Consider the following 14,242-nt stretch of genomic DNA (forward strand, 5'->3'; position numbering starts at 1 on the left):
AGTAGCTGGGACCACAGGTGAGTGCCACCACATCCGGCTAATTTTTTGTATTTTTAGTGGAGATGGGGTTTCACCATGTTAGCCAGGATGGTCTCGATCTCCTAACCTCGTGATCCGTTCGCCTCGGCTTCCTAAAGTGCTGGGATTCCAGGCATGAGCCACCGCATCCAGCCACCAATACATTTCTAAATACAAAACGGACTCATATTTGTTGCTTCTGTGTAACAAGAGATGTTCATTTTTAAAACAGATAAAACTCAGTGTTTGGGTGTGAATGGTATGAATGACAGTCTTTTTTCTTTTTTTTTTTTTAATTTCTTAGTTGTTTGGAATCTTTAAGCATGCAAAAGCTTTGAACAGAAGTGTTCACAAAGGAACCAGCGTTGTCTTATGGCATCAGTTACGCCAGAGCCAGGAATGACTCTGGGTCATCCACATCAGGAGCAGAAGCACTTGTCGGTCCTGCTGCCACAGTTTGGGCGCCCACCACGCCCATATCCACCTCTTCCTCCCCGGCCACCAAGACCTGGGCAGCCAAGGTCTAAGGTCTCCAAAATTGATCTCCAGCTGAGACGTTAAATCATTTGCTGGCTTCTGGAAATGATGGTCCATAACTGATTCTTCAGCATGAGCCTCTCCACTTTTTGATTTATGAAGAACAAATCCCTTCTTCCACTGCCCATCAGCACCTTCATTTGGTTTTTGGATATTACATTTTACTTTTGCCCAGTCCTTATTTTGAATAGCCTTCCACTCATCCAAAGTCATCTCTTTTGGACCCTCCTTTTTTACCTCTTCCACTTCATTCTCCTTATTTTCAGTGTCTGCCACTGGAAGATGTTCCTCACCTTCAGGTGTTTCCTCAGTCACATTTGATGGATCCAAGTCAGTTAATTCATCTTTGACAGTTCCCTAGCGGTAAGATCTGCTACCTCCACATTTGTCCTCATGCTTCAGGCCACTTGTAATGTGAAAAAGAAGATCACTTCCACGATGCCTGTCAAATTCATGTTTGCCACAAGAATCAGATCCATCTCCTCAGCTCATTCCACATCCACGGCCCTCTCGACTTCTTCCAAGATCACCACGACCCCGAAGAGGTTGGTCAATAATCAGTCTATCATGTGAAAATTCACCTCCTTCACCCTTTTCTTCAAGTGGCTTTTCAAATCTTTGTTCACGAGGTAGTCGCCTTTCTGGTCTTCTATCAATTATTTTCCCTTCACCCTGAAGTTATTGATCAGGTCTTCTTCCAACTCCTCATCTCTCATCTCTCTCTCTTTCTTTCTTTCTTGCTTTCTTGCTTTCTTTTCTTTCTTTTTCTTTCTTTCTCTCTCTCTCTCTCTTTCTCTCTTTCTTTCTTTTGACAGAGTCTTGCTCTGTCGCCCAGGCTGGAGTGCAATGGCGTGATCTTGGCTCACTGGAACTTCTGCCTCTGGGGTTCAAGTGATTCTCCTCCCTCAGCCTCCCTAGTAGATGGGACTACAGACACACACCAACATGCCCAGCTAATTTTTTGTATTTTTAGTAGAGACGAGGTTTCACCATGTTGGCCAGGCTGGTCTCAAACTCCTGACCTCAAGTGATCTGCACCCCCTCAGCCTCCCAAACTGCTGGGATTACAAGCATGAGCCACTGTGCCCGGCTTCTTCCTTCCTTTCATTGATGTCTGCTATGTGCCTGCACTGGCTGGGCTGGCTGCTACCACTAGGCAGGACTGTGACATGCACCGCCCTAGCTGTGCTCCCAGCCGAGTGAAGCCCTCCCTAAGGTTGATTGGATTAGAAGGGAGCATAGAAAAGGCCTGTCTCTAAGAGAGGAGGCCTGATTTACTCTCCCGAGCTGGGAGCAAAAAAGTTGAGCTGTTTCCCAGCTCTGCTTATAACCATGGGGCCAAAGTCTCTTCTCTCCCTGAGCCTTGCTCTGGGCAGTGGGGTGATGGAGAGAAGCTCTACAGACCTTCTCAGTGCCTTTGTGCTGGGTCATGTGATAGATCTAATATGATGGCCAGGGAGGGGCTGCTGGGGATGGGCAGCCTTGGCAGGTGGAGGCAGGGCAGTCTGCAGGCACTAGATGTTTTGTCTGCCATTGCTGGCAACACTCCAGCACCTAGAGGATTAAATAGGGCATACAAATAATAGCCTTACTGTGGTGCCTGACTCATAACTGGTGCTTACCAAATGGAGTTCTCTTCTCTCACGCTGGCTCCCTGAGAGTGTACGGGCACCTGCCCACATCAGCCAGATCCCTCCCTTGCAACAAGATCTTGGGTTCCTGGAGGATGCCTGCCATCCCCCACAGCCAGGCCCACCTCCAGATAGGATGATGGGTGGGCTCTTTAAGGAAACTGAAGGTCTGGGGCAGAGAAACCTCAAAAGAAGAGGAGCAACTAGAATGCTCATTCATTGCCATTGGCAGTTTCTTATGACATCATACGCTCTTACCTTCTGAGGCAGCTACTCCATTCTGAAGACTTACCCAAGAGAAATAAAAACACATTCTCACACAGACATGCACAGGGACTAATCATAGCAGCTTTATTCATAGTAGCCAAAAACTGGAACCAACCCAAATATCCATCAATAGGAGAATAAATAAACCAGTGTGCCTATCCATCCATACAATGGAGACAACTACTCAATGATAAAAAAGAAAGAACAACTGTTACACAGGGCAGCATGGAAGAATCTGGAAAACATTATATTGGCCAGGCTCAGTGGCTCACGCCTGTAATCCCAGCACTTTGGGAGGCCAAGGCGGGCGGAGCGCTTGAGCCTATGAGTTAAGAGACCAGCCCGGGTAACATAGTGAAATCCTGTCTCTAAAAACAAATGAACAAAAAAATTAGCTGGGCATGGTAGAGCATGCCTGTAGTCCCAGCTACGACTCAGGAGGCTGCGGTGGGAGGATCACTTGAGCCTGGCAGTTGGAGGCTGCAGGGAGCCATGATGGCACCACTGCACTACAGAAGGAGAACACAGCAAGATCCTGTCTCAAAAAATATATATAAAAGTAAAAAACATTATATTGATGAAAGGAGGCCACACACAGAACAAAACACATGTATGACGACATCTGGGTGAAATTCTAGGACAGCAAAACTGATCTCTGATGCTGGAGGTCAGAACAGTGGTTACTTCTGGGCTAGGGGACATTGGTGGGGAAGGGGCACAAGGGAATTTCCTAGGGTGAAGAAGCTTGCTCAGGGTCATGGTTACACGGGTGTCCCTCTATGTAAAAGTCATTGCGCTGTATTATACATTCATGATTGGTGTAATGTAAGTTACCCCTTAGTAAGAAAATAAGCCTCCAGGGTATGCTCCGACATGAGGAGTCTCTTGGGAGGGAGCAGCTGCAAGAAGGAGCAGGCAGTGGCCCTGGGCCTGCACATTAGCACTTCCTTTGTTTAACTCACCCTGCAGGCCCCTGGCTGAGAACTAAGCCTCCTGGTCAGTGACAATGGGAATATCTAACCCAAGGGCTGGGGAATAAGGTCATAAACATGTAAATGGCAGTTTATAGCAGGGCGATTTTGGAGGCTTTTATCACCAGTATGTCAGTGCCTTTTATGGCAACTCATAAATATACCTCCTATTAGTTTCAGCAGATTACAGCCAAGGCCAAGTCATGCCCTCAAGTGGGCTGGACCACATGTCACCTCCAAAGGGCTTTTCTGAGGCCCCAGGACTGCCTGGCAGGAGTGGGACCAGAGGGTCAGCTGTAGCCAACCTGGCTGGAGGAAGTCAGCCCAACACGTTCCTTTGGGGATCCTGATGCAGGAGGGGACGAGGCTTCACCTTAGTAGACCCTCACAACTGCACCCAGTATGAGTGGGGTGCACATTGGGCAGAGCCAACCCTGCGGTGTCTTCTCCTCAAGCTCAGCCCATCCACTTCTCCCTTCCTCCAAGCACCAGCCCTGTCTCAGACTGTACCCCACCCAAGCTAAACTACTGAGCACCGGCTCTGCAGGAGAGACCCCCCCCGACCAAGGGACCCACACACACTTACTGGGCACAGAGACCACAGTCACCGTTTATCGGGCACCTACTCAACACGGTTCCTCCTGACCAGCTGTTGTACGCCTCACATGTGTGCGGCACTCATCAGATGACCTGTCCATGGGGAGGTCCCTTTAACCCTCACCACAACCCTGTGTGGCAGGCAGTATTCTGCCCACTTTACAGGTGACAGAACAGAGGCTTTCAGAAAAGTCACCTGGCCATGGTCTCTCTACCTAGCCAGGGTTAGACATTCTCCAACATAACATCCAAGAGCTGCAGCCAGGCAGAAAGCCTGGTCCCGGCCCTGTCCCCTGCACTCCCTCTAGAGTCAACTCTCCAGGTGGGGCAAAGGCAAGTGAGAAAATACAACAAAGGATTTAAATCCAGCATATACAGACAGTCCCTGACTTACATGGCTCAACTTGGGGTTTTTTTACTTTACAATGGTGCAAAAGTCATATACATTCAGTAGAAATCATACTTCAAGTATCCATACGATCATTCTGGTTTTCACTTTGAGCACAATATTTGATAATTACATGAGATACTCAACACTTTATTATAAACAGGCTTTGTGTTGGGTGACTTTCTTTTTGTTTGTTTGTTTTTGTTTTTGAGACGGAGTTTCACTTTTGTTGCCCAGGCTGGAGTGCAATGGCACGATCTCAGCTCATTGCAACCTCTGTGTCCCAAGTTCATGCAATTCTCCTGCCTCAGCCTCCTAAGTAGCTGGGACTACAGGCATGTGCCACCAAGCATGGCTAATTTTTGTATTTTTAGTAGAAATGGGGTTTCACCATGTTGGTGAGGTTGGTCTCAAACTCCTGACGGCAAGTGATCCACCTTCCTCAACCTCCCAAAGTGCTGGGATTACAGGCGTGAGCCACCGTGCCCAGCCTGTGTCAGGTGACTTTGACCAGTTGTAGGCTAATGTCAGTGTTGTGGGCATGTTTAAGGCAGGCTGGGCTAAGCTATGATGTTCAGTAGGTTAGGCATATTAAATACATTTTCATTTTACAGTATTTTTAACTTGTAAAGGGTTAAATTGGGATGAAACTCCATAGCAGGTTGAAGAGCATCTGTATAAAGATCTAAAAATGAATAAGGAAAACATAAAACCAGAGTGGAAAAATGGGGAAAGGATATAAGCAGATTCTTCATGGAAAAAGGAAATAAATAGAATTCAGAGAGGTGAGGGGGGGAAAAGAAAAAAAGGAAATAAAAACGATCACTCAGTAAGAAAAGATAAGCAAACTCCTAAGTAATGAGAAAAATTCCCTTTGAAGAGAGGTTTTAGCAAAGTGTTAGTACAAGTGCCTATGCTGGGGGTGGTCACAGGCTTTTTGGAGGGTGACTTAGCCCCTGCCCCCCAGCTCAGCAATTCCACCTCCCAGCGCCTCCCCGTGGAGAGTCTGGCAGAGACCTGCAGTGTGGCGGCCACTGCAGTGAGCTGTAACAGCACCACTGCAAACAGCCTGGATGTCCAGCAATAAGGGATGAGGTGAACCCTGTGGGTTTCCCATATATGCACAGCCTAGTGGCAATTACAAGGACTGAGGAGGGAAATGTTTGGCTTTGGGATGCTGTATGTCTAAGGAGACAGACTACTTACTCTTCACGGTTCCCTGCGGCAGAGCAGGCTCTCCGGGAAGCACCCTAGCTGTAGATTCGGGAAGATGAGGCTGGCTAGATGCTTCCTGCCCTGCTTGGAGGTTGGCATCCCCCATCTCCCACCTGCCTCCATCCCAACCCAAACCTAACTGCAGTCGTTGGGGATAAAGGAGGAAATAAGTCTGGGTGTGGTAGCTCATAACTGAAAATCTAAAACTCTGGGAAGCAGAAGCAGGAGGATAGCTTGAGCCCAGTAGTTCAAGACCGGTGTGGGCAACATAGTGAGACCTTGTCTCTTGAAAAAAATCAAAACAGGCTGGGCGCGATGGCTGATGCTTGTAATCCCGGCACTTTGGGAGGCCAAGGTGGGAGGATTGCCTGAGCCCAGAAGTATGCTGAGATTATAAGTGTGAGCCACCGTGACCAGCCCTGTATTATGTTTTTTTGTTTTTGTTTTTTTGTTTTTGAGACGGAGTCTCACTCTGTCACCCAGGCTGGAGTGCAGTGGCGTGATCTCAGCTTATCGCAACCTCCGCCTCCCGGGTTCAAGCAATTCTCCTGCCTCAGCCTCCTGAGTAGCTGGGATTACAGGCGCCCACCACCATGCCCAGCTCATTTTTGTATTTTTAGTAGTGACAAGGTTTCACCATGTTGGCCAGGCTGGTCTCGAACTCCTGACCTCAGGTGATACAACTGCCTCAGCCTCCCAAAGTGCTGGGTGTATTATGGTTTTAAAGTAAAAATGTATTCATATATTTCTTATATAATAAACAACAAATAATTTTAAAAGGTTTTTTTTTTTGGCCAGGTGCGGTGGCTTACGCCTGTAATCCCAGCACTTTGGGAGGCTGAGGTGGGCAGATCATCTGAGGTTAGGAGTTCAAGACCAGCCTGGTTCAGCCTCCCAAGGAGCTGGGATTACAGGTACATGCCACCACGCCTGGCTAATTTTGTATTTTTAGTAGAGACAGGGTTTTACCATGTTGGCCAAGTTGGTCTCCAACTCCTGACCTCAGGTGATCCGTCCACTTTGGCCTCCCAAAGTGCTGGGATTACAGGCATGAGCCACCATGCCCAGCCAAAATGTTTAAATTAGTAAAAAAATAAAATTCTGGAATTTTTTGTAGAAGTGGGGTCTCACTAAGTTGCCCAGGTTGGTCTCAAACTCCTAGGCTCAAGCAATCCACCCAAAGTGTTGGGATTACAGGCATGAGTCACTACACCCAGCCTAAAAAAGTTTTTTGAAAGCTTAAAGCAAGGAAGAAAAAGGGAAAACTGAAGTTAAGGAAACCAGTGAAGAAGCTGTTGGCAAACGGTGGTAAGACCTGAGCCTGGGTGTCCCCATCTGTGAAATGGGTATACCCACCAATCCCTATAGTCACTGAAGCTGTTGAGAGGACTCTTGGCTAATGACAGTGAACTCTGCAGTCTGTGAGGTTGGTGCCCCAGATACTTAGCTGGAGGCCCTTGTACAGGCCTACCTCTATGGGGCCACCCTCCCCACTATGCCTGATCCTCACAGCACACTGGCCCCAGGTCACGGGAGCCGACCTGGGACACACAGAAAGATCTGGCCATGGGGCTACCTCCCAGAGCAGACACCAGCCCTTGATGGGCCCAGCAGCCATGTTGGATCTCCATGCCAATCAGTCTTATGAGCCACAGCTCAGCTTAGACTCAGGCTCCAGGAATAGGTCCCCAAGACACACTCATTCCCCAGTGCCCAGCAGTATTGGGACAACCAAAATTAACCTCAAACTCCCCAGGCCTTCCCCAGGGATATGATACTCAGCAGCTCCTGGGGCTGCCCAGGCTGAGAAATACCTGTCCCCAGTCCCGGGCAGAGAGCCGCAAGCCTGGCTGAAAGAACAAGGTGAAGCTAAAGACTCAAAAGCAGGTCCTTGCCTCCTGTGACTGCAGGTACAGCCCAGTGAGGAGCAGCAGGGCTGCCAATGGTCCCCTGAATTGGCACCCACTTCCTGGGTTTAGCACCACTGTGGCCTCAGAAGGCCCTAAAGGAGGGTTGTCATGGCATGGACCATGGGCTCCTCACATAGCTCCTCTGGCCCAGGGGAACACGTGTGCCAGAGGCAGCTGCTCCTGGCATCACTGTTGGTAGGTCCAGATGAGGGACAGGCCTCTGCCTGGGCGTGTCAGGATGCAGAGAGGCTGCCTCAGTCCTGCTGCAGCAGCCAGGGTCCCCACACACTAACACTAATGTCAGCGAGGTCCAGGAGGTCGTCTCTACATGAGGCTGTGATAAGGCTGCGTGGGAGCCTGCATGCAGGCTCAGCATCATCCTGCCTGGGCGGGAACCCTGGCCCACCTTTGCTGTGGGACTTCAGCCAAATGACAGCCTCTCTGACCCTCAGTTTCCTCATCTGCAAAAGTAGCATCCGACAACATGCACTGACCCCCAGGGCTGGTGTGTGTGCTTGGCTAATGGTTCACTCTCAGAAGTATCTGCCCCTACCCACCTCATAGGTGCGGTCAGGTGAGTTCTTCTCTGCTTCTGTTTCCTCGTTGCACCTGGAAGAAGCTAGAGGACCTGCTCTCCTAATTGCTCCTCTACCACTGATGTTCTAAGACGGGGACACTGACTTGTCACTCTCTGCCAATGTAGGAGCCAGGCACTGTCCCTGTTGGCTCAGGGCTGGGCTCCTAGTAAGTAAAAGCCTAAAGGCTCAGGGAGGTCATTTAAGGTCTAGGGTCCAGTGGACTTTTGGATGCATCGCAGCCTCGGCTGAGCCCTTCTAGCAGCCTTGTGGTGACTGAAGCATGGGGCGGCTGCTCCATTGTCTCCTGTCCATCCCGCTCATCTGCTCAACAACCCTTAGGAGGAAACACACAGGAGGGTCCTGCCCTCTAGTGGCCGCCGGCAGCCAGGACTCTCCTCACAGGGCTACGCCCCCGACCTCAGAGGAGCCCACTGCCCTCTCTCCCTGTTCTAGTGCCTGCCGCACAGCAACGAGCAGGCATTTCCTGGGGGTGAAGCCGAGGCTGGCCCCATGAGCTGGCACTCAGCAATCTTCATCTCCAAGCATCTTTGAGTCCTGGGCGGCCCTGCTTCCAGATGTGAGCCCTAAGCCCATGGGGCTGGGTGGTCCTGGGCTGTGCCACAGGGTTTCAGTCCACCGCGAAGAAGGCCTGATGATGTCCAGGTAGAGGACACCTGTTGGCAATGATTGACATAACACTGCAAAGAGAGAGCCTGGTGGGGCACCAGCCTCTGCCCAGGCTGTGGTCCGGGGCCTTCCCCCATGTGCCCACACGCCATGCTTCCCCTGTTACAGCCTCTGCCGTCAGACTGCCCACCAGCATCTGTGGGTGGGGAGAGCACGATGGGAGTCGAGAACCTGGGCTGGGGCTTGACAAAAAGGGGCTTTGCCTCTGGACACCTCCACCTCTGCTCCAAGTGGAGGGGGCAGGGAACACAGGGAGGAGGTAAAGTAAGGTGAAGTCCCGCCTCTCTAGAAGCACCTCTGCATCATTGGTCCCCCAAGGGAAGCACAAGTGTGTGGCCAGTCAGATAAAGCAGGCGTTTCCTTGCCTTTATGGAGCCACAGGCTGAGGCTGGGACTACGGGTCAGTGAGGGGTTCAGGAGGCCCCCTTTGTACCTCTCTCCCAGGCCCTGAGCCCATCATCCCTTCGTTCTTAGAGTGAAACTGTGAAGGGCGGCAGCTCTGTGCCAGGTGAGGAGGATTTGGCAGTGGAAAGGGTGAGCTTGCCCTGCCCTGGGGGCAACTGGCACCTGGGGTAAGAGGTGGCCGGTGACAGCCTGAGCCCTCTGGAGAGCAGAGGCCCCGTTATGCACAGGGCCAGTATACCCGATGCTCGGGGAGCTCCCAACAACCCCACCCAGTCCTGCAGGAGACCCCAAAGCTCTAGGGAAGAGCCTGTCCCAGGAAGCACAGGGCCTCGAAGTTCTGACAAGGACACTGGAGTTCCAGGCACACCCCACACATGCACACACTTCCTGCTTCCAATTAGCACTAATTGCACGACCGGGAAAACCCACAGACCATGAAGCAGAAGCAGTTAGGTCCGCAGGGCCCCGGCGAGGCAAGCCCTGTGAGGTCCCAGGTGAGCCAGGCTCTGGGGGATGGGTCCTGGAGTCTCTGTCTCTCTGAGAGGGGATCAGGTGATAGGGCCACATCTGCCAGGGTCCCTAGTGGCCCCTCCAGAAGATGGGAATTGTCCCAGGACCAGGACAGAAGCTGGGTGTGGGGGAGCCTGACAAACACCCCCCTCTCAGCCTGGCATTTAAGGCTCCCCTAAACCTGGCCCTACCAGCATCCTCCCTCCCTCTTTCATTTCTTTCATTTCTTCTGCTCCTAGTTCTCACTGCCTAAGTCACCCACTGATTAATTCTTTATTTCACCCAATTTATTCATGCATTATGTGTCCAGGAGCTCTCCGGTGGCCGGACCCCGGGACCACAGAGATGGATGTGCCAGGCCTGGCTAGTCAGGAGGGCCTTGGAGCCAGGACCTTATCCAGGGCCCCAGAGCACTGGATGGTCAGAATCAAAACAGGGCTAAGGCAGGTCCGGGGGAAGGGAAGGGTCCCGATGCTTACCTCCTTCCTACTTGAGCAGCCCTCTCTCCTACCACCTATCCAGCCAGGCCTGGGCCCAGGTTGGCAGAGACCACATTGCAGGGCAACCCCTCTGCGGGCTCTACTTCATTCTTGGTGGGAAGGAGGTGGCCAGGCTGAGCACTGTGTGCTTATGAATAGAAGTATCAGCTTTGCTTGGCACTCTCTGGGTGAGGCTATGGGTCCCTTGATCTTTCAGACTGCACTCAGGGCATGTGCCAGGCTGTGTCCACATCTATAGCCAAGCTCAAGACAGAAGCTCTGCCAGGAACAGTTATGACTAGGGGACAGGAAGAGAAGCAGGCACCAAATCTGAGCTGCTCTGGGGTGGGTCTAGCCCTTGGGGAGAAGCGGGGACTGGCCCTTAGCAAGAGGCTGGCTCTGGAACTTGCATGCTTGAGTAGTCTGGGCGCCAGCCCCAGAGTGAGGGCCCTGAGTCAACGCTTTATATAACACTGCATGGCTCAGACCCTCAGCCCTGAGCAGGGGTAGTGGGAACAAGACCCCTCGGCCCACAGGTGTGTGTCTGGCCTGACCCCTGGCTCCCGTTCTCCAGAACATCCCCACCACAGAGACAGGGGCTCAGCTCCACTCCCTTCCCTTCCCCCGCTTAGAGACCAACCTGGTCCTGGGCAATTTGGTGTTGCCATGACAACCACATACTTTCTTCTTCCCTACTTAGCCGATTGAATCTGAGTTGCAGATGAAATCCTGGTGAGTTGTGTATTTAGAAAGCATTTGGCCATTTGGAGCGCTCGATGCATCTTTCATCTCCCAGATGCCTCTGATACCCATCCCTTGTCTCTTGATGGCTGAGGGAGAGGATATGCGCCCTGCACCCTCTCCCCATGCCTGGGGAAGTCCTGGCCCAGTGGCACAGCCTCCTTGAAGTACAGTCTCTGGCATGCAGGAACACATGGATGACATTCTCATGGGTAGCCTCTGTGGTGAGCGGGCCCTGTGAGCTGGATGGCAGTCACCAGGAGCCTCAGACAATGCATAGGCCTCTCCATTGTGAGGCATCTGGTGTCTGGGCAAGAGCTCTTGACTCAGGAGGCTGTCTCTGTCCCCTTCAGGAATGTGTGCTGCACTTCAGGACTTGGGCCACCAAGACTGGGAGTTGCTGCTAGCCAGGGGCCCCCAGCATGATCTTAACCTTCATGCATTCCCCAGGGCTGACCTTAGCCTCCTCTGACCAGCAATGAAGAGTCACCTGCAGTGCAAAGCTCGCTGCGAGTAGGCTCAGAGCTCAGCCCCGAGATGGGGGAGACAAGACATGGGAAAGTAGTAAAAGTGGCCCCATCTGTAATGAGCAGGGTGCTGGTGGCCCTGGGAGGCGACCTCAGCTTGGCAGTTGGGTAGGGCTGGTCTAGCAAGTTTAAGGGGAAGAAAACATGGGGTGGTCAGAGAAAAGCGGGGCTGGCTCTTTCTCCGATCTGCCTGGGCGAGGGGTGGAAATCAGCATGGGGCATCTTACCAGGAATGGTCACACAGGATGGATAGGGAGACCTACCTCTGTCCTCTCCATTCAGGGCCCCACACTGCAGATGTTAAACCCACCAAGTGGTCCCATTGGTGTGGCTGCCACCCCACTGGGCTGCACCATCCTGGGCAGGCGGTTGGCCCTTGAGCATAACTGTACCTCCTTATCTAGGCCTTCATTTCCACCCGAATCTTACTACCTCTCTGAGCCTCAATGTCTTCACTCTGGGGAAGGGAGGGAGGGGCAAGCAGATAGGTTAGTAAGAGTGGAATAAGTAGTGAGGGGTTCCTGGAGCAATGTTTCCGGGGAAAGCATACCTGCTGGGTATATTTGGTCAGATTTTTATGATTTTGTAGGGAAGAACATAAAGTACAAATATAAAAAAGCAAATAAAAAAAGATAATTATAGCTTGAGGAAAAATGAAGAATTATAGCAGAAAGGAAATAGAATACTACTTGGTTTAGCAGAAAACAATGTTTACATAGTGTTAAACATGTAAACACTGAATATCAACTTATGCCAAATCATAGCATTGGAAGGATGGGGAGGAAATGTATGGAGAGGTGGCTATCAGCTCATTTTCCATAGTAGAAAGTCAATGTTCTAAAGGTGAAAGAGGCTGGGTGCAGTGGCTCATGCTTGTAATCCCAACAATTTGGGCTAAGGCAGGAGGATTGCTTGAAGCCAGGAGTTTAAGACCAGCCTGGGCAACATAGTGCAATCCCATCTCTACAAACTATTTTAAAATTAGGCGGGCATGGTAGCGCACACTTGTAGTCCCAGCAACTCGGGAGGCTGAAGTGGGAGGACTGCTTGACCCCAGGAGTTTGAGGCTGCAGTGAGCTGTGATTGTGCCACTGCTCTCCAGCTCAGCCTGGGCAACAGAGGGAGACCGCATCTCAAAAAAAAAATAGTGAAAGAGTCAAAAGAACTGAAAGCAATGGGTCAAGAAGAGGGGAATTAGTATTTCCAGCCTTGCAGTATTTTTCAACCTTTAAAACTATGCACTATAAATGTATTGGTTTGATCAAAAGAGAAATTAAATATAAAAGCAGGTTGGATTAATATAAAACCTCTCAAACACTGTCCAAGGTCATGGTGTAAAGGACACAGAGGAGCTGGAACCCGCACTAGGGTCTGTCTGTGCCAGAGCCCACAGCAGGCATGAGCGTAGAGTGATCTTGTCAAAACCTTGGAATCCACCCTTGGACCAGGCAGCTCAAAGACTTTCCATGAGCACCCATGCGGGCTACAAAGATGAGCCTCCAGCATAAGGGGCTGCACCCCATGCCTGTGGGCAGGGAAGCAAGGCCACTGAGTAAACACGCTCCAAAGCCACTAGCCCACAGAGGCTCTGTCACCCACGGAAGGAGCCAGAGCCGTCGGTGGAGCCCCTTCCTTGGCTGTTCCGCTTCTATTTACTGGGTAGCTTTTGTTCCCTAGCTTCCCATCCAGCTGGGCTGGTTAATCAGATTCTCTGAGGGGAGGGCTGGGGCATCAGTGACTTTACTGACACCCAGAGGAATTGCTTCTTGGGAAGCAATTACTTGTGACAGGTGCACACTCCCAGCGGCTGAGCTTGTCTGTGGCTGAGGATGCTGTGGAGCCTGAGGGGCCAGGTCCTTGTTGCTGGCTTGTGCTCAGCAGGGACACCAAGGTCCACTGCTCCTCCATGGTTTTCTTGGCCTCTGCAGGAGGAAAGACTGTCAGCTGAATGACAAGTGACAGGTTGCCACAATGTCACAATTAATACAGACAATTGACTGGGCGGCTGGCATCATGCAAAGCTCTTTTCAGATGTGGAACCCAGGCAATCTGAATGGTTTGGCCCACTGACCTACAGGTCCTGAGTCTCAGGCTCCAGTTGGCTGGTCATCAACTCGTTGTGACCTGGGCAGGCTCCCTTCCATCCTAGGCTCCCTTAGGGGCCAGGCTGGGGCTGAGAGGCAGTGAAGTTCACTCTCAGGGTTCATCAGCAGGCAAAATGGAGAAGGAGACCAGGCTCTTGGAGGCCTCTGTGTCAGGATATTCACTGTAACAGTTTACAACATAGGAAATGCTGGGAATAACCTGCAATGGCATACCATAGTAAAAAAACACACTATGCAGGACAGTGTGAGCACAGCACAGGTGCACACCACAGGCAAAGTCAGGACTGGCCTCGGGCAGGACATGGGCCCCGTGTTTCTGTGACTATCTGAAGGGCACTGGTTGCCCCCAGGATAATTCGTTATTTAATAGCAAGAAATATGTAAAATACATAATATCAGGAGATAAAATCACTTATCAGGAAAAATAGTACATGGTATAGAATGTTTTAAACTTGGCCAGGCACAGTGGCTCATGCCTATAATTCTAGTACTTTAGGAGGTCGAGGTGGGAGGATCAAGAATGCGAGACTAGCCTGGGCAACATAGTGAGACCCCATCTCTACTAACGATTAAAAAAAAATTAGGCGGGTATGGTGGCTCATGCCTGTGGTCCCAGCTACTCCAGAGGCTGAGGCTAGAGGATCACTTGAGCCCTGGAGATTGAGGCTGCAGTAAG

General features: G+C 51.1%; 1 pseudogene; it reads right to left on the minus strand.

Annotated features, from left to right (window-relative positions):
- Positions 1-209: 209 nt before the first annotated feature.
- LOC107128944 (SERPINE1 mRNA-binding protein 1 pseudogene) lies at positions 210-1,251 on the minus strand (annotated as a pseudogene).
- Positions 1,252-14,242: the final 12,991 nt, after the last annotated feature.

Source organism: Macaca fascicularis, chromosome 2 (assembly GCF_037993035.2).
Source record: "Macaca fascicularis isolate 582-1 chromosome 2, T2T-MFA8v1.1".
Classification (NCBI taxonomy): domain Eukaryota; kingdom Metazoa; phylum Chordata; class Mammalia; order Primates; family Cercopithecidae; genus Macaca; species Macaca fascicularis.